General features: G+C 33.4%; 1 protein-coding gene across 4 annotated transcripts in view; it reads right to left on the minus strand.

Annotated features, from left to right (window-relative positions):
• LOC143247445 (uncharacterized) overlaps window positions 1-18,073 on the minus strand; it is a 50,076-nt gene that overhangs the window by 13,416 nt on the left and 18,587 nt on the right. The gene's annotated exons all lie outside the window — the stretch shown is intronic.

Raw genomic sequence — 18,073 nt, forward strand, 5'->3', positions numbered from 1 at the left:
TTGATCCGATTTTTTCATTTGTTTCATTCTTTTATACCAACTCAACTGCTTTGGGCGATATCTATATCTTGATACTCTCTAACCATGTTAATGCATCTCTATCCCACTACTTTGTTTTAGCACCTTTTTCAGATAATTTTATCACTTTTTCGAGACTGACTCAATCTCGAGCACTGGCTCATAGTGGGGAAGAAAGGTGGGAGAACGTCACAGAATGTTAATATTATTCGATATACATTTTCAATTTAGGAAATTGCGAACTTCCAAAACATATTTACCGTCTCTGACGCTTATTGCTAGAAACCCTCATTGATAAGTATCTGCATAGATCATTGGTATGACAGTAGAAGATTGGCACTCTCGTGAGGGGAATACACTACAACTAGAACATTTATGTTCTTCACTTTTACTTTTGTTCCTGTATCATGAGTGAAATTGTACATGAATGGTAATTACTATAGGCCAGTCCCAACATGATAGTCAAAGTTCCACTACTTCGGGTTGAAATTATGGAGTCTTAGTCCTTCTATCCCATGTTGGCAATTGGACCACAATGTGATAGATAAATATACTTGTGAGTAAACTACAACCTGTAACCATAAAGTTATGCATTTTGAGCCACTGATATTCACGATGTAAAAGTAAGCAACACAAAAATAAATAAACCTTCCCTTCTACCTAAAAAAAGCCCCAAATGCAATACTTTAGGTTTGTAATAACAGGATCACGTATGTCGTGCTCAACCAAAGGAAGAGAACTAATGCAGTCTGGAATTATGAACATCATCTCCCGAACTGAGTTCATAAGGTACATTCCACTTGCCCCTGGTATTATGGGGAGGACATGAAATAACTTTGCTCAATCAAAGACTTGGGATGGGATTACTCCACATTCAGAATTACAAGGAGATAATGGACTCTTTTCCATGAGCAACATAATGATTCTATATTGATCAAAAAGTGCTTCGTACATCCTAACTGGATAAATGAGCATTAAATTTAAACTGGAATTTCGAGTAGACTCCTGTATAGACTGGTGCCACTCCTACTGTCATCTGGGGAAACATCCAGGGATCCAGGTAGGAGAGCACCCAAATTCGCCCTTTTCTCCAACAGAAGAGAAATTCAGTCTAACACTCTGGAAGAAAACCCTCTGTTCACCACCACAGTGACTTGAAACTGGGTGTAGTAAAAACCTCCCTAGCTACATTAGTTGAACCTGGAGAATAATACATGTTGTGAAGGTCTGAGGAACGTTGCTCTAGAAACAATGCAACGGATGAACCAATTTTCCTACATTATTAAAGGTAAGCCGATCTTGACGTATTCAATCAATATGGGATCCTACGAATACAAGGTTAGAGACTGAACTTTAGAAATACTTACCTCTCTGGATAGTCTAGCAAAAATGGGTAAGATAGGTATAGGGAGAAGGTAAAAACTCTTAGATGGAGAGACGGCCAGATTATGCAAATAAATGGAGATAAAGGTTTTGGGGGAGATTCACATACCACTTTACACCATTACCTCAAGTGAGCAATTTGACAAGGACACTAAGAACATAGAAAAGTAAAAATCTGATAAGATATGGCTTACATAATATTCCTCGCCTTTAAAGAGAGCCCAGTATACAAATTGTTGTTTATTTTCTCTAAAGGTATTATTGCAGACAACAAAGACTAAACCCTCACTGAACATTACCAAAATGAAAATCTTATTGGACATAAAACAAGAAATTATGAACATTGAAACAGAGAAAACACCTGAACTCCTTTCATATTTTACATTTTCTTGGATAAGAATAACTGGTCTGAAAATGTAAAGCGAATGAGAGAGTAGTCTTTGGATAAACAACGTTAATCACTCCAACCATGGATGTACATAGGTCAGCAGCTATGAAAACTAAACCTACATGGCATATAAGAGTTAGATCACAAACAAGTGTGAAAACAAAACACGTAATATAACCGTAATATACCTGGTAGGTAATTGGTATGGCCTTTTGGAACAATGTACCCAAAGTGATTTGGAAAATCTGGAGAGTACTGGAGCCTCGAAAAATATGTATTCGTGATAATCAAATAATAGTAGATAAGGTTACATAAAACAAGGCGGTTGTGGAAGATGCAAAACTTCTGTCAAAAAGCCAGGTTAAAAATGCTATTGTTTACACTACTGACTGAAATAAGTTCTACATTCTCCAATACACCATTGTCAGTATGCAAGTTCTTAGTATTGATAAATGTCTCTTTCTCACTAAGCAAAAAACTAAAACAGATGCATGGCAACCTCAGAAGTTAAATCCCGATGCTGCAAGAAAGATAGCATAATATCTGTGCCAGACGCTTAAGCTTTTGGATAACTGTATTCATCATATCATCAGATCAGGACTGCTCACAAAGAGAAAGCCTTAACAGAATGAAATGTTTTGACATATTGTACGGGACCACAAAAGCTGAAACACGTGTATAACAAATAACCTGATGCTATTAACAGAATCTTAGAATGACTTGGAACTAATTTTTAGTACCGCAGGTAAGAAATGAAGTGCAGAGAAGGTTTAGAGTTGTAAATCCCTTTCTGTTCTGGAAAAGCCTGAATATAAGTTACTGGAAACTGAATTACCAGTAGTTAGGTGATCCAGTGAAAGATAACTAGAGTGGCAAAATGAGACAAAATCTAATCAGATTTTTTCAATTTAACATGCATACTGTCAGGAGAATCTAGTTGTATTAAAACAGATTTTCTACCACAGGTACTCTCTTTGAGCATGGCAAGTTAGCAGTGTAAGAAGACAGAAAAGTTCCAATAAAGGAAATCGAAAAGTCAAAAACAAGGATCCCTCTTTGATGAGAAACATAACACACCACATGGAATAGTCAAAGTGAAGTCTGACGATTTACCCCTTTAATCCTCTTATGTTGGGTATTCTTTACTTATAGAGAAACAATACTTGTTGTTTACGTTATACTAAATAGTATAACATAAAATTGTAGCTAAGAGTCTATATTTTAGTAGCATATACTTTAACTTCTTAATTGATTATAAAGCAATATTTTAAAAAATTCCTGTATTTCCTCCAGTGTGACACGTACACACCTAACATAATTTCTCTGGGTATCTTCTCATCTGTAATTTATCTACCTTCCCTCACAAGAGACTAAGAAATTAAATTCAATATACTCATTATAAAATCGCCATTGTTTAGAAAAAACATAATTTTTATAGCTTTCAATTTTGTTTGGTTACAGAGCTATTAAATAGAAAAGCAGACCCCTCATGCCATACTCACTTATTACTCCCTCTGTTTCAGGACTCCTTACTAGTTCTCTCTTTGTTTAATTATACGTTATTTATAACCAATATAAAGTACACATTTTCGTCTTTCAAATGACGTATTGTATACCGTTGTGTTCTAAACATAAAATAATAAATTTTACTTCCTATTCAACTTTGGTTCTCACAGGAATCACAACAGTTAGCTTGGATTCAAAGATATTTTTTTTTAGTTTGATAAAAATACTTATTTAAAATATCAAACATTAGTAGTATCGAATTTATAAACTATGCGAGTACAAAGAGGTCACGTGTGAAAAGAGTTAATAAGTCTAGACCATAAGGCATTGCCCTTTGAAGATCAAAAAGGATAAAAATATCGTGTAAAGAATCCTCTTCTTCTGTGCATAGATCCTAAAGTTTCAAATTTTGTTATAGCATCCCATCTCTGACGTAAAGTCTTCATGAATAGATGGAACTCTGCAATGAGGTGGCAGTAGAGGAACCTACATCGTAGTGGTGTCCAGACTTAATAACCGCTCCAGACTGAAGAATGATTCCAACTAAGAAAACTGGGGAATTAACGAATCAGTGCTTTTATGAAATCCTGGTGGCAGAAGGACTAATAAAAGGATCCTTGTGATCCTGCCCCATAGATACGAGATATTCGAGTGTTGTTTACATTCCCAGAAAAGAAAGAACCATCTGTGGAATGGGAAAAGATGAAGTGAGTAAGAGTGGCATCCTGTTCTATAGCATTGAGCCAGATGGGAGTCAGCTGGGTCCGACTGAGAGACGAGATGAAAAATAAGAAATATCCAGACTGGTAACATATTGAATTGGAGAAAGAATAGATGTTTCAGTTCTAAAAGGGAAACCTGCCTTGATTAATTCTGAAAGTAGAATCAGAATCTAATATTTTGACAATTAATGAGATAGTGCTTGCAGTAACCATCGTCTATGAATGGTTTACCACATTACAATAAATGAAGGTGTCAGGTGATGATAGAAAAAAACACGTACCGCACAGTGAGATCCACGTGAAGCCATTAACATTCCGAAGGTAAAAAAACCTAGAACTGCAGTACCCTATCCTTGTGCACAACAAACTCCAATAGTGGTGAGATACCTGCTATGGCAAAGCATGGATAAGAACTGACTATAACCAACGTAGGCATCTATGATACTAAAAAAACTCAAATTGAGAAATGAACAATTTGTGAATATTAAGAATCTTGTTATTGATATAGACGAGAAAGATCGATGACTGAACACCAATATCCTATGTGAACAGGCCTGACAACGAACAGAAATTAAAACTATGAAGAACTAGTACGAGCTCTCTCACTACTCTCAAACCATCCAAACACAAATCACTCTAGAACGAAGTTCTAAATCCCGATAAACTCGACCAAAGATACTTGAAACCAAGCTGTGAAAGTAAACAAGAATCACTAATGCTGCTGGTGATCCGACCAAGTGGAAACCTTATGCTCGTATTCAAACATAATCTATTCCAGGTAACAATGTATCGAGGCGCTGATGTTGGGACTCAGTGCGAAACTGTGACCTGTGTGTAAACTGATGTAATTCGAGACTCCACCAAAGTGCATGCTAATAATGAATTAAGCTTATACAAAAATATTTGATTTCCTACTAAAAAGAAAAAAAAATTCTTTATGAAACAAGAGAAAGAAATATTCTGTCCATACAATAAACATTTCTATCGTTATCAAGGAAACTATAAGAATTCATTTTATGCCATGAACATTGGTTTCATAATAATAAAACAAAAGATAGAAGAACTGTGATTTTACTGTACACATTTGTATTATTATCAGGCAAAGACAGGTTTCTCTTTTTATATCATAATATTTTATACCTTAATAAAACAAGAATAAAGAACAATCTAGAAGCTGGAAATTAAGGAAAATGTATTCGATCTTTGCATCCTACATTATCGAAACTAAACACTAGTTTGACCCAAAAGAAAAAAGTGCAAATTTTACATATCTCTGAAAAAAGTAAAACATACAGAGACAATCTGGAAATTTTAGAAATAAGTAGATGACTAAAAACGATCCTGAAAAAGGCTCTACACGACAAAGCCAACTTGTTTCATTACTTTTTATAGCAGGATCCATAATTCGTTTTAAAATTTATAATTTTAATAATCTTGTTTAAATTGAACTCTTCAAACACCATCTATGAAATAAATTATAAACTGAAATTATGATTAAATGTATATGTATATATAGGTGTGAAAGACGGTAAGAAAGAAAACATTGCTTAGCAAGAGAAAGAAAAGTTAGATGAATGGTATAACAAAATTTAAACAGATTAGTTCATGTTTGGATAACTGAAAAGAGGGGAAACAAGTGACATGGTCGAAGAAGTTCCTGAAGAAACAAAACGAATAAGACAAACTGATACTGAATGAGATGCAGACTGGTTCCAGTCTCTATATCTTCTCCATGCGTTGAACGGATGTATTGATCATTACAACAGAAGTATCATATATGACGTAAAAACTGCTTTTAAAAGTAAAGCAATTGTCTTTTCTCGATAATATATGCCTTATGGGTGTCAAACAACCACTGCATCAAGCAAGCACAATAAATAAAAATCTAGCATTATAATACAATTTCTGCCAAGATTTACACAGTTCGTGTGAGTTTTCCCTGCTGTTTTAGAACACAACACGCTTACGATTGCTGTAGACTAACCACACTTACAGACATGATCACACTTTGTAGCACACAACAAGGCCATTCCATTTTGGTTTTCTTTAGCCAATCCCCCAATTTCCAACACAAAACTTAATCCGAGAATTTGAAAAGCAATGATTGAAAAGTCCTTTCAGCTAATGAGCATAAAACAGATCACACCAACTATGAACAGTCAGAACCAGTTGTTAATGTCCAGAAATTTATTTGATTACTTTAGCTTCTCACGGTAGCATTATGTGTCCTAAATTCATCAACATGATACTCTCAAATATTGCTTGACAGTTCAGAAAGTAGTTTGCAGTTTCCGTTCATTTGTTGATCTGCTAATCAAACAACTGTTTATAATGTATTGGTTATCATAACATGTTTCATAGATATCCCACCGTCAACCAACACTTTATAGGTTGAATGATATAATTCATTTGTGGTATTCAAATCCTGCAGCTGCTTTAACTGCCAATCTTTAACATCATTATAATTGTTTGTCTATCAGTTAATATCAGACATGATAAACAAGAATTTTAAGTCAGTGTCTAATCGATTTCTAAGTATTTTAATTAAGGCTTGAGGTCATCATAGGCAATTCAGATTGTATCATGGATTAAGCAAGCATTTCTATAGCTACTGTTGTTAGCTTTTTTTTCTTTTCTAGCTTTCATTTCAACGTGACTGCTTCAAACAGAAATATTCTTTGTTAAAAATGAAATGTTCCCAAGATCAGATGCAAGTGATGACTCATGAGTTTGTTTAACATTCGGTTCATCATTATCAAAGAGCAATGTGATACCTTCTCATGGAGTCTCATAGGATTGCATATTTAAACAACCAAGTTCTTGTAGAAAATCCGTCTTTTACTATTTAACTTGGTCTTATTGATTCTCTGTTTCTCAAGGGTCAAATTTTTGATGCAGTTGCTGAGTTACTCTTAAGTTAATTAGCACATTAGACCATTTACATTCAATATCAGACACTGCAACGCTTGTTTTTGGTCCCAATTGTTCCATTACGAAATTTGTACTATATATTTAGAGGAAATGTCTCAAATCGCTCTTTTATCTCTCTTTAAACATCAATGGATTAACTTGCATTACTTTCCTTTGTAGCAAAATCAGCATGTCTCTATCACTATGGGGCTGATACATCAATTAAAAGGAGGTGCTACTTTTCTTCATAATTCATAGATTTGTGCATGCTAAGGATTACACTGTCATAAGCTACGTCAGAAACACATGAGTTATTGCAATAATAGAAAGATCGAGAAAACTTATTTTTTCATAGGGTTAACTAAAATGGCCAAACATTTGTGTAAAGACAAAAATAAAATTTCCATACTCGTCACAGAAATTATTACATCCTTGTTGGACAAGAGACAGAAGGATTTTAAGAATTATAATGGTACTCTGTGTCTGTTATCGTTATATATGTTCAATAGAACTTTTTCCATTTCATATTAACTAGTGCAAGTCTATATGACTCATCCACTAAGGATGACCCACATTCCAAGATAAGATAACATAATATGGTCAAGCAAACACAAGCTCTGTAGAATAACCACTATGAAAACAAACAATCGAACTTTTTCAAACATGTTTGGTACCAGGTTAACAGCTAAATGAAAAACAGTATTCACACTAATGTATAAGTTAAATACTAGATAGGTACAACTACACTGTAAATTATTTACTTTATTTACATTACATTATATTTGTCTTTGAATCCTTAAACTATCAGCTTGAGATGTTTTCTAATAACAAAAAATATAAGTCCTATACTCTCAGATCTGTATGACACAGTCGATAAGCTTTGAACCCAAAATTTAACTGAGATGAAATCACCTTCAGTAGCTGACAACATTAGGGTTATAATAATGTTAGCTTACAATATCAAAAGTTTAAAAGCAACGCAAAACACTGTATAATGTGAATTTTTAAAGACATTAAAATTATTCAATCGCAGATTCAATGGTATGTTTTTACACAATTTTTTACATCTGCTGTAACTGTTCTCCTGGTTTACGATAGAGACGTTTTTCACCCACTCATAGAACAAGTTTAACACCTCATACCGTACGATAAAAATAATACTAATTTATGTCGTAAGACGCATTTTAGAAATTATATTATAATGCATCGCTAATTAAATACAATGCAAGCATCAGTAAAATAGCACACATAAAGCCAAACTTCATAATAACATTTATTTTCTATTTATGGTTCTAATGTACATTCATGAATTTAACGTTTTGGGCTCTAGTGTCACGTATTTTCGAAAGTAATGATAAAAAAAATCTGTGTAAGACTGATATCCGAATACAAGTTACATTTGCTAACCAAACCATGTGGAAATTCTTACAAGATATGTCGCGAGTATTTAGCCTCGAACTTTATTGAGCTCATTAAGTCTTTTTTATTCAATTTTAGAAGATGTTCGTTATGGAGGTCGCACTGTTTGCTCTTAATAAACAAACGAATTTGTATGATGATCTGGTGAAAGACGCTGAAAATCATAAAACTGTAACGTCTTGATAACTAGCGCTTAAAGACTTTGAATGACTTACTCTAATAAGGAGTTCAGGAAAACGTTTATCACGTGACACTTTGATAAATGATTACAACGATCGTTAATGAAGCTGAGCGTATAGAATGTTCAAACAAGTATACAGTTACAAGGTCAGAAGGGAAAAGTAACACACTTTCGTGCCTCTGGATTTTGGTGGAATCATTGTAAGGGAATCATAAACAGAAGTGTTTCAAAAAATTTTCTTTCACTCATATGGCAGCATCTACTAAAGTTATAAAATTCAACACTGAGGGCAACCGTAGACATCAAAACAATTAAACATTACGGAGAGTTAGAAAATTCAAGAACAATGAAATTAAAATACTAGAACAGTGAAATTTAGTAAAAGGGAAAATATCAAATTAACGCCAGGGAAGAGTTAAAATTATGAAAGAAAAATCATTACAAGAGCGGGAAATTGGTGTTGTTTGGAATAAAGCACAAAGCTATCTGTACTGTGCCCACCACGGATATCGAAAGTCGATTTCTAGCGACGTGAGTCCACATACATATCTCTGTGCCACTGGAAAGCAGTATCGAAAAGTAAGATAATAAGAAAATTACACACTAAAGAATATTAGCGCACTATAAAATTCATTCAAAGAAACCTTATGAAACCGTAAGAAATATAAAATTTCACACCAGCAGATTAATACCATTAAACACCAATAAAATTATAATTTATTTCAATGTCAACAATTTTGAAAAATTACAATACAGTATTGAAAATAAATACAAAATTAAATACTCTCGAAAATTATATAAATCAATACCAGAAAAAAAATGATAAAACTTACTGCTAAAAGAATTTTCAAAAATAGCATAAAAGAAAATTAAATATATTTAGTTCTTGTAAATTTTAAACAATTTAACAACAGGAAGAATCAATTAATTTAATACTGGGAAAAATTTAACATTCCATATTAGAGACATGTATAAAATTGAATTAAAATAAAAATTATCTTTCGCGGACAGTCTGAATTTTAGGAAGTAAGTATTAGCCCCTTTTTTTTAAGAAGACTCCAGTGACACAGCGGTATGCATATGGACTCACACCACGAGAAATCTGGTTTCGATATTCGTGGTAAGCAAAGTATAGATAGTCCATTGGGTAGTTTTGTGCTTAATTTCAAACAAAAGTCTTTTAAATAATTATTTGATTATTTTCTATTTTTATTGCTGTCATTTATAGGCTGCTGTGAGCACTCACTTCAGCAACGAGCTCAATTGATGTCTGTCGATTGGTGTAGAAGACTGGGAATTCGAGGATGTCCGGTTCGAGACGTGGTATTATAAAACACGCTTCACTTCGCTCCGTCACTTCAACTTTGAATGGAATGTAAAAGTAACAGTCAATCCTGCTTCTTGTGACACGTGCTGCCGACTTGTTGCCTGTCCTCTGGTGCGTAACTCAGAATTAGAAATAGTTATGCCTGAGGAGCTTGTTTTTTCATCTAAATAAAATCTTGCCTTCACAATTCGCTAAACAGGTGGGTCAGAAGTCATTATTAATAGCTTTAAAATCATATGTTTATAATTACACGTAGTTTTACTTCGTTAAGTACTTAACATGAAATAAGTGTGAGATTTAACTTTTGAGTGGTATTTTTAAAATTAGTTTTGTTTGTTTGTTTTTTGGAATTTCGCGCAAAGCTACACGAGGGCTATCTGCGCTAGCTGTCCCTAATTTAGCTGTGAAAGACTAGAGGGAAGGCAGCTAGTCATCACAACCCACCGTCAACTCTTGGGCTATTCTTTTATCAATAGTGGGATTGACCGTTACATTATAACGCCCCAACAGCTGGAAGGGGGAGCATGTTTGGTGTAACAGGAATTTGAAACCGCAACCCTCAGATTACTAATCACCTGGCCATGCTGAAAGTCTAAAACATTTCCGTTGAATACTTCCAATCGTTGAATGGCCAAAAAGGTCTCTCAGATACATGTAATCATTTATTGACCAAAAAGTTCCCTCGGATTCATGCAACAACTGAATGTCCCAAAACTTCCCTCGGATACATGAAATCATTGATTGATCAAAACGTTTCGTTGGATACTTGCAATCGTTGAGCAACTAAAACAATCTGTCAGGTACTTGCAATTGTTGAACAACTAAAATAATCTCTCAGATATTTGCAATCGTTGAGTGACCAAAGAAATTTTAAATATCCTATAAAACGTTTTGCTCGTTGTTTGACAAGTCTATTTAGTTTAGTTTATTATGTTGAAAAGAAACAAAATTACAAGAACGCACCGAACATACTGTTGGTGTAAACGTACTTTGTAGTTACTATGATAAAAACCAAAACATTGAATAGTAACCGATGACACTTTTATTTCACTTCACCTAAACAGAGTACAGGTTTTGCTCATAGTGACTACAAAACTGGTAAAATAATTACTATGCAGCAATGAATTCATTAAAAAGTTATCATAGTAATTTGTAAAAACTGTAGTATGACGTATTTTAAATGTTTAGACATTGTAGTCTTCGAGTTATTTAAGGTTTGTACAACATGTTCATTCTCGAGATATTTACTTGCTTGTTTTCCTGAATTTTGCACAAAGCTACCGAAGGGCTATCTTCACTAGTAGTCCATAACCTTGAAGTGATAAACTAGAGGAAAGGCAGCCAGTCGCAACTACTCTCTGTTAAATTTATAATAAATTTTACCAACGAATAGTGAGATTGACTCAAGAATATTGCAATGAATGAGCTTAATTTTCTGAACATTCTTCGGTATCAAAGTCTAAGTTCAAGGGAGGCCCATTTCAATCTTTTATCAACGTATGTTATTGGGTTATACTAGTTTCGGAGAATTCCACTCCAAAAATATATTTGATACTTTTCGTTATGATATCAACTCAACTTATCTCTCTTTGGTTAACTTGTGTTCAGGGTCACTGATGAGGACTGAAGTTCTCCAAGTATAATATGACGTAGTAACACACGTTTATAAAAGTGTAGATTGAAATGACCCTCCCTTGAACGTAGTATTCCAAAATATTGTTCAGCCTCGAAGTCTAAGTTTAGTTATTGTATGAACGTACGTGAAGTCACTATCATATGCGCACAAAATTTAACAACTCGTATTTTATTACATAAAACAATTGAAATATTCCATACTCAAATAGAAGAATGTCTACGTTATTAACGATTTTCAATATGCAATTCAGTAAATCATGTGATAATCACAACCGATAGAACTACATGTATCAGAGTTACATTTTGACATTGGTTAGTGTTTCGTAGGTAATGTGATGCCATCAAGAAATGATTGCTTTTTGGAAAGGTTACATAATACCATTTTATGATGCAAGATATTCATATACTTAGACCAGAAAGATGCGCTCAGATGGGATATTTAATATTTTAAAGACGAAAATATTCCTTGTGCTTAATGGTATCGGAAAATAAAAGAATATAAATAAACTTACACGCAAGTACTTTCAAATAAAAGGCTTACAAACAGATGTAATTCAACTTTAGTAAGCAAAATAAAGCAACTTGTAACATGTGGGAATCCATAAAATTATTAAACCAGTGTAAAAACTGCCCACGTGCTCCAGGTAACAAAGCACAAAAAATCTAGAAGAATCTGGAAAAGCGACAAAGTTATGTGTACACGAATTACTTCCACAACATACCCGTTTGACCGTTGAATACCTCAGACAACTGCAAAACCAAATGGATGTTCAAGTTATTCCATACAAAGGCATACTGATCAATTAGCTAAACGCATCGCCTATGGATTTATTTAGGATGAGATAGCTGAAAAGAATGCTTGAAAACCGATTTACTTGTACACCAGACTGATTACGAAAAGCACAAGGAGCAGTAGTATACTAACAACAGGAATGTAAAGACGTGATGAGGCCCCAAAATAATTTTAATATAACATACTGAATCCACAAATAACGCATAAGAGACATTCTATCAGAAATATAGTGCTTCTATACGTCATCAAAACAATAAAACAGTTGAAAAATATTGCACAAAATATTTTTGAGATGCAGAAAATAAATACACGCAATAGATATTGTGCAAGCAAGAACCTGTTGGGTCTGGCAACAGGTGTTTCTTTGTTTACTTGTCTTGTGTTTAAGGGAAAACAACATAATTACTACCTGCATTGAGTTAACTGCGGGTGTGGAGCTCTGATTTTTAGTGTTTTAAGTCATCAGGATTATTGCTGAGCTACGGGGTGTTCCTTGTTGGAGTTATCTTTTTTTTTGTTCTTGCTTCGTATATATAAATAGTTATTTCAATTTTAAGCAAGTCACTATTCCTTCTAATATCCTATACTCATTTCACAGTAATTTCAACCACACTATCTTTTGAACGTGAATCGAACAACATAAAATTTATAGTAATACTATTATTGAAATAATCCAAGGGCCATTAAAAACTAAATAATCCTTGTTAATTATACAAAGTGATAATAGAGATATAAGGAAGTAATTAAAATGTGTTTACTTTTTAAGCATACATGTATTCGTCAACCAGTCCGACTAACAACAGCTTTATGTAGGTCAGAATAATCTTCTATGCATTATGATAGAGGCAATATCTTTTATTTCTAGTTCTTACAGTTGAAGGGTCTGAACATGTTTATAAATAATTCTAAGAGTGTCATTGACTTTTAACTACTCGTATCTTACTAGATGTTGCTCAGACTGTTACCAGAAAAATGGTGTAGGTTTCTTAATGAAAACACTTAAAGTTCAACACAATACAACAATATACGATTTTTATGTTAGTCATTTCGAAAGAGTGTGTGAGTGTGTTTATTTGTTTCTTTTAGGACAGTCATAACGGTTTATCTGTTGTGTCCACCGAGGGGACATTTTGAAAGAGTGTCTCAAATGGTAGCTGCCAGGAATATTATGACGATTTCTTTTAATAAAATAACTCAGGTGTGGTATTTAACTTTTTTTGTAAAATTTTTCAATTACTGTTGACAGAGCCACATGTAGAATTTTAAAATTTTTCTATTGACTTTTCTAATATTCGTGGTATTGCAGACTCGCATTTTTGAGAGTATTACTGTGTGTAGCTTGGTAATGGTGTATTTACATTATTTTAGGTAATATGTTGTGATTCTAGTAATAAAGTTTCATAAAAAATACGTTTTATTTCTTGAGAAAAATAAGTTTATATTTATGAAATCTTAATTTAAAAAATAATCTACTATTTTCTAATATCAACAAACCACAATATGTACCATTTCTTTGATGGCTTATGTAAGAAGATTATTTAGTTTATTACTTTAGTGATAATTTTATTATCCAGATAGACTTAAATAAATGCTGCGATCTTTTAAATTATACTAAATTGAATTTTTTTGCGCAGTCATTAAAAAATTAATTATTTCATGATAAATATCATAACTTCATGAAAGCATAAGTCCAAAGTTCACATGCAGAGTTATCTCAAAATGTAAACGTTCGTTATATAACTAAATTATTAACGTACAAAAATTTTGTAAATGACATTACGACTTCTGAAATCGTCATTGTCATATTACTGTAAACAATTCTGTAACTTTTGAATTATTACTGATACATTTTTGTAAGAAGCTTTGCGATCCGAGGATTATGTCTTGTATGTTTCCATAATTAAATCTGCATCTTTGGAATCGTCACTAAAATTTCTTTTGGAAACAGCTCTAAAGCTCTGGGGTCAGCATTAATATATTTTTCTATACATCTTTGCAATTTTGGGATTATTACTGGTATATTCTTTAATTAAGTGACTGTGTTAGGATTATCATTTGTTTGTTTTTGGAAACAGTTTGCGGTCATCAGATATTAGGTTTAGAAAGCAACTTCGCGATTTTGCAACCATCATCAACATTCGATTGTAAATAATTACGTAGGTTTGGTATCATAATTGATATACAATTTTGTATCCAATTATTTAGCTTTCGGACTACCATCAGAACGTTGAGAACCTGACCCATCACTGATCACAAAGCCATCTGCAAGTGCAATGTAATGTATAATATTCCCCCTTCCCCGTAGAATATGTAAATTATTTTATCTCAATATAATATCGCATCCTCTAAATTACAACAAAATATGAATATTTGTTTACACTAATATTATCAAAGCACTATGTTAAGCATAGATAACACTTCATATTACACTATAATATTAACCGGTATCACAGTTTGATTAACAGTTTGAAATAACCTGAATGTTAATAAATACAATGATACTTCTAAAATTCTTGAAATACCAACAGTGCCTCAATAACTGGGTATAATTAGAAATTTTTAAACTGTATGCAACACACATTAATGACATTCCAAGAGACACAGGTAGATAAACACAATTACTAGAATAACAGTAAGTAATATCCAACAGTTTTATTTGATTTGATATAAGAAGATTTTTCTTCCTTTGTCGTTTTTAAATAGAATAGTCCACATAAAAACTGAAAAATGAAACATCGCATCTGTTGTTATGCTAAATGTTCTGAAGAAAATTGTTACTTTAGTAATTTAGGCACTATTTTATAAATAATTAAGAAGTTAAATTACCATAAAACTATATTCTTAAGTTCAGTTAAAAGTTTATGTTAAAACATAACCTAGGTTTTAAAGGCAACATCCTAGGTAGTAGTATATAAGTTTAAGTATTCGAGGTACCACCATAAGGTTCTGCAGTCGAATAACAGAACACTGTAACGCTAAATCTTACAACACCGGTAGTGTTACCAACCGCTGTTTAAGCTAATGTGATGTTATGCCGTCACAACTTATTTCAAGTCGTTCCCCATTTCTAGAAATAATTCCAACTTAAAATGCTTGTCATTAAGGTAGGAAACAACAGCTCCTAACCAGAAGATGAGCGCACTGCCAGTTCATCTTAAATTGTAAAAATGTGAAAAAAACAACATGAAGTTCGATTGTTTAATATCCATCAAAATACAAGCATACACGTATTAAGTTACTACATCAAACTCAAAAGTTGGATTCCCATATTTACCTTTCATGAAACAATAATAGTCAAACTGTAAACACGTATCGTTTACGAGAACGTTACACACAATTGGAAATTTATCAGGTATCAAATATTGAATTATCAGTAATCACGGGAGAAAAAAAACACCTGATATAAATTATACATTTTTAAGCCTATAAAATCATTAATTGTAAATTTTATTAGTGATAAAACAATTTAGGATAAAAAGAAATAGTGTTTCCTTCTTTAAACTGTGTTTTCTGTGTCGTTATTACCTTCAACCCACGCTGAAGAGTGATTTCCAGAATCCCGTAATTTCGTTAGAGTTATTTCTGTATAAGAGTCTGGGTCCCACGTAACAAAACATTGTACTCGTTACGTCTTCAACTTCCAACACATTTAGTATCTATTTAACCAACCCACTGTTTTAAATGCAAATAGTAAATTTAACAACTTATGGTTCCCTTCTAAAATTTTGAATCACCTATTTACAACTTCACATCACTTACTTATGATGATTCCTAAGTATTTTACACATAATTATTAAAAGCACAAAGTTTGTAAATTACTAAAAGAACTCTACCCAACTGTTGAAAATATTAGTGCTTACAGTGTTTTTCACGTTTATTATTCTATGTTAAGTACTAAATCTTGACTTGTGTTTTAAGTCACACATGTGGTTACTGTCTCTTCAAATCGCTTAACATTTTCATATCATTCGATTCTGAATTATTGTTCAGTTATAGTAATTACCCATGATTAATTATTCAGAAATATCAAGGAAACAACAAAGGTGAGGAAGAAACGTTGTCATGGCATGTATTTTAGTCCAAGCTAGAAAGAACTAAGATATTTGTGTGGGAACAACCTGCTGTTGACGAACGATTGTTCAGACACGGCTATGCTTCAGGGCGTTATAGATAGAGTTGTATAATCTTTACTGGGTCCCTAAGCCACAACACGAAGGCACATGTGACATAACCTACAGAGATATTACAAACATGAGCTGGAAAACACCTCGACTCGATTCAGATGTGAATCTGAGATACCACCATGGATCTAAAATGTGCTTACTAAACCTTTGAAGCATCTCATCAGAAGAAAATTAATGTTCTGACCCTGAATGAAGCAGCGCAATAAAGGAAATTTGAAGTTATGAGAATGAAGATTGAAGGTATTATTACATTGATTGTGACAGCACACGGTTTCTTCAGTCGAAAGGTTTGGAACAAACTAAGATTCGTTTCACCTATAAACACTTACAAACAGGGTGAATTCCTGAAGCTGAACTTACTGAATCATGTTTTGATAAAAAGTTATGAATAATGAACCTTATAATTTCATGTGTCCACATCTGATATAGACTTTCATTTGTTACATCAAGCTCCTTTTTGACAATAAAAAGCAGAAGTAGTGGACAAGTATTTTACATGAATTGTGTATTTAGACACTTAGGAAACAATACAATATATATAGATTGTTCTGAATGTGCACAAATTAACTGTAAAGACATCCAACTTCTTTTGTTCCTCACATACCATAAATACCATCAATCACTGACAAATATATACTTGCATATACGACATTTCATGTGTACAGTTCCTCAATGGAAACAATAAGGAGTAGGTAGCAGTGAGATAAATAAATGTAATAAGAGAGTACTATCATGTACGAGAGAACGAAGGCCAGGGCCGCCGAGAATTATTCCAGACCAAGGAGCAAGCATGTACACATGGACCCCCATAATATTAGCTAACTTTAAAATACAAATTTCCAAGTCTTGTTAATGTTAAAGGTTTTAATGCACCCTGAAAAGTCAATTTGGCGAGCTTTTGTACGAGTCCTCTAATGACTCCGACCACGGGATAATCCCCCCATTACCCTCCTTATCGGCGATCCTGTATACGGTTTTAATCAACAGCAGCACAAATGCTAATTGCTACTATATACATACATACCTTACAGTATCATAATTTACAACGTATGGGGGCGTTATAAGTTACGGCCAATCCCACTATTCATTGGTCAAATAGTAGCCCAAGAATTGGCTGTGGGTGGTAATGACTAGCTACCTTCCCTCTAGTCTTCCACTGCTAAATTAGGGACGACAAGTACAGATATCCCTGGTGTAGCTTTGCGCGAACTTCAAACCCGACACAAAACCAGTCAATCTCTGTTCTATTGCATGGTATACCATCATGCTACATTGAAACTGTTTTTTCCAGTCAGTTCGACCAAAACTAGCGTACTCTGAAAACATTCAATTTCTAATTTGTATCACTCATTTCATCAAACCATTTATTCATTAGAACCTATGCCTTGTATAACTCGAAGAACAACTGGCGGGTGGAATTAGTTCCTAAGCAGTGTAAATTTCGTCTGGTCACCTATTGTTATGTCAATAAGTCAGCTACAGACTGTGCTAAAGTACTGGGTAATGGCTAAAGTTCAACTGATTTTGAGAAGTGACAATGATAAACACATACAAAGTACATTATTCAGTATGTAGGAGTGACTGACGAATATTCTTTGTGAAGGAGA

The sequence above is a fragment of the Tachypleus tridentatus genome, chromosome 3 (genome assembly GCF_004210375.1).
Source record: "Tachypleus tridentatus isolate NWPU-2018 chromosome 3, ASM421037v1, whole genome shotgun sequence".
Taxonomy (NCBI): domain Eukaryota; kingdom Metazoa; phylum Arthropoda; class Merostomata; order Xiphosura; family Limulidae; genus Tachypleus; species Tachypleus tridentatus.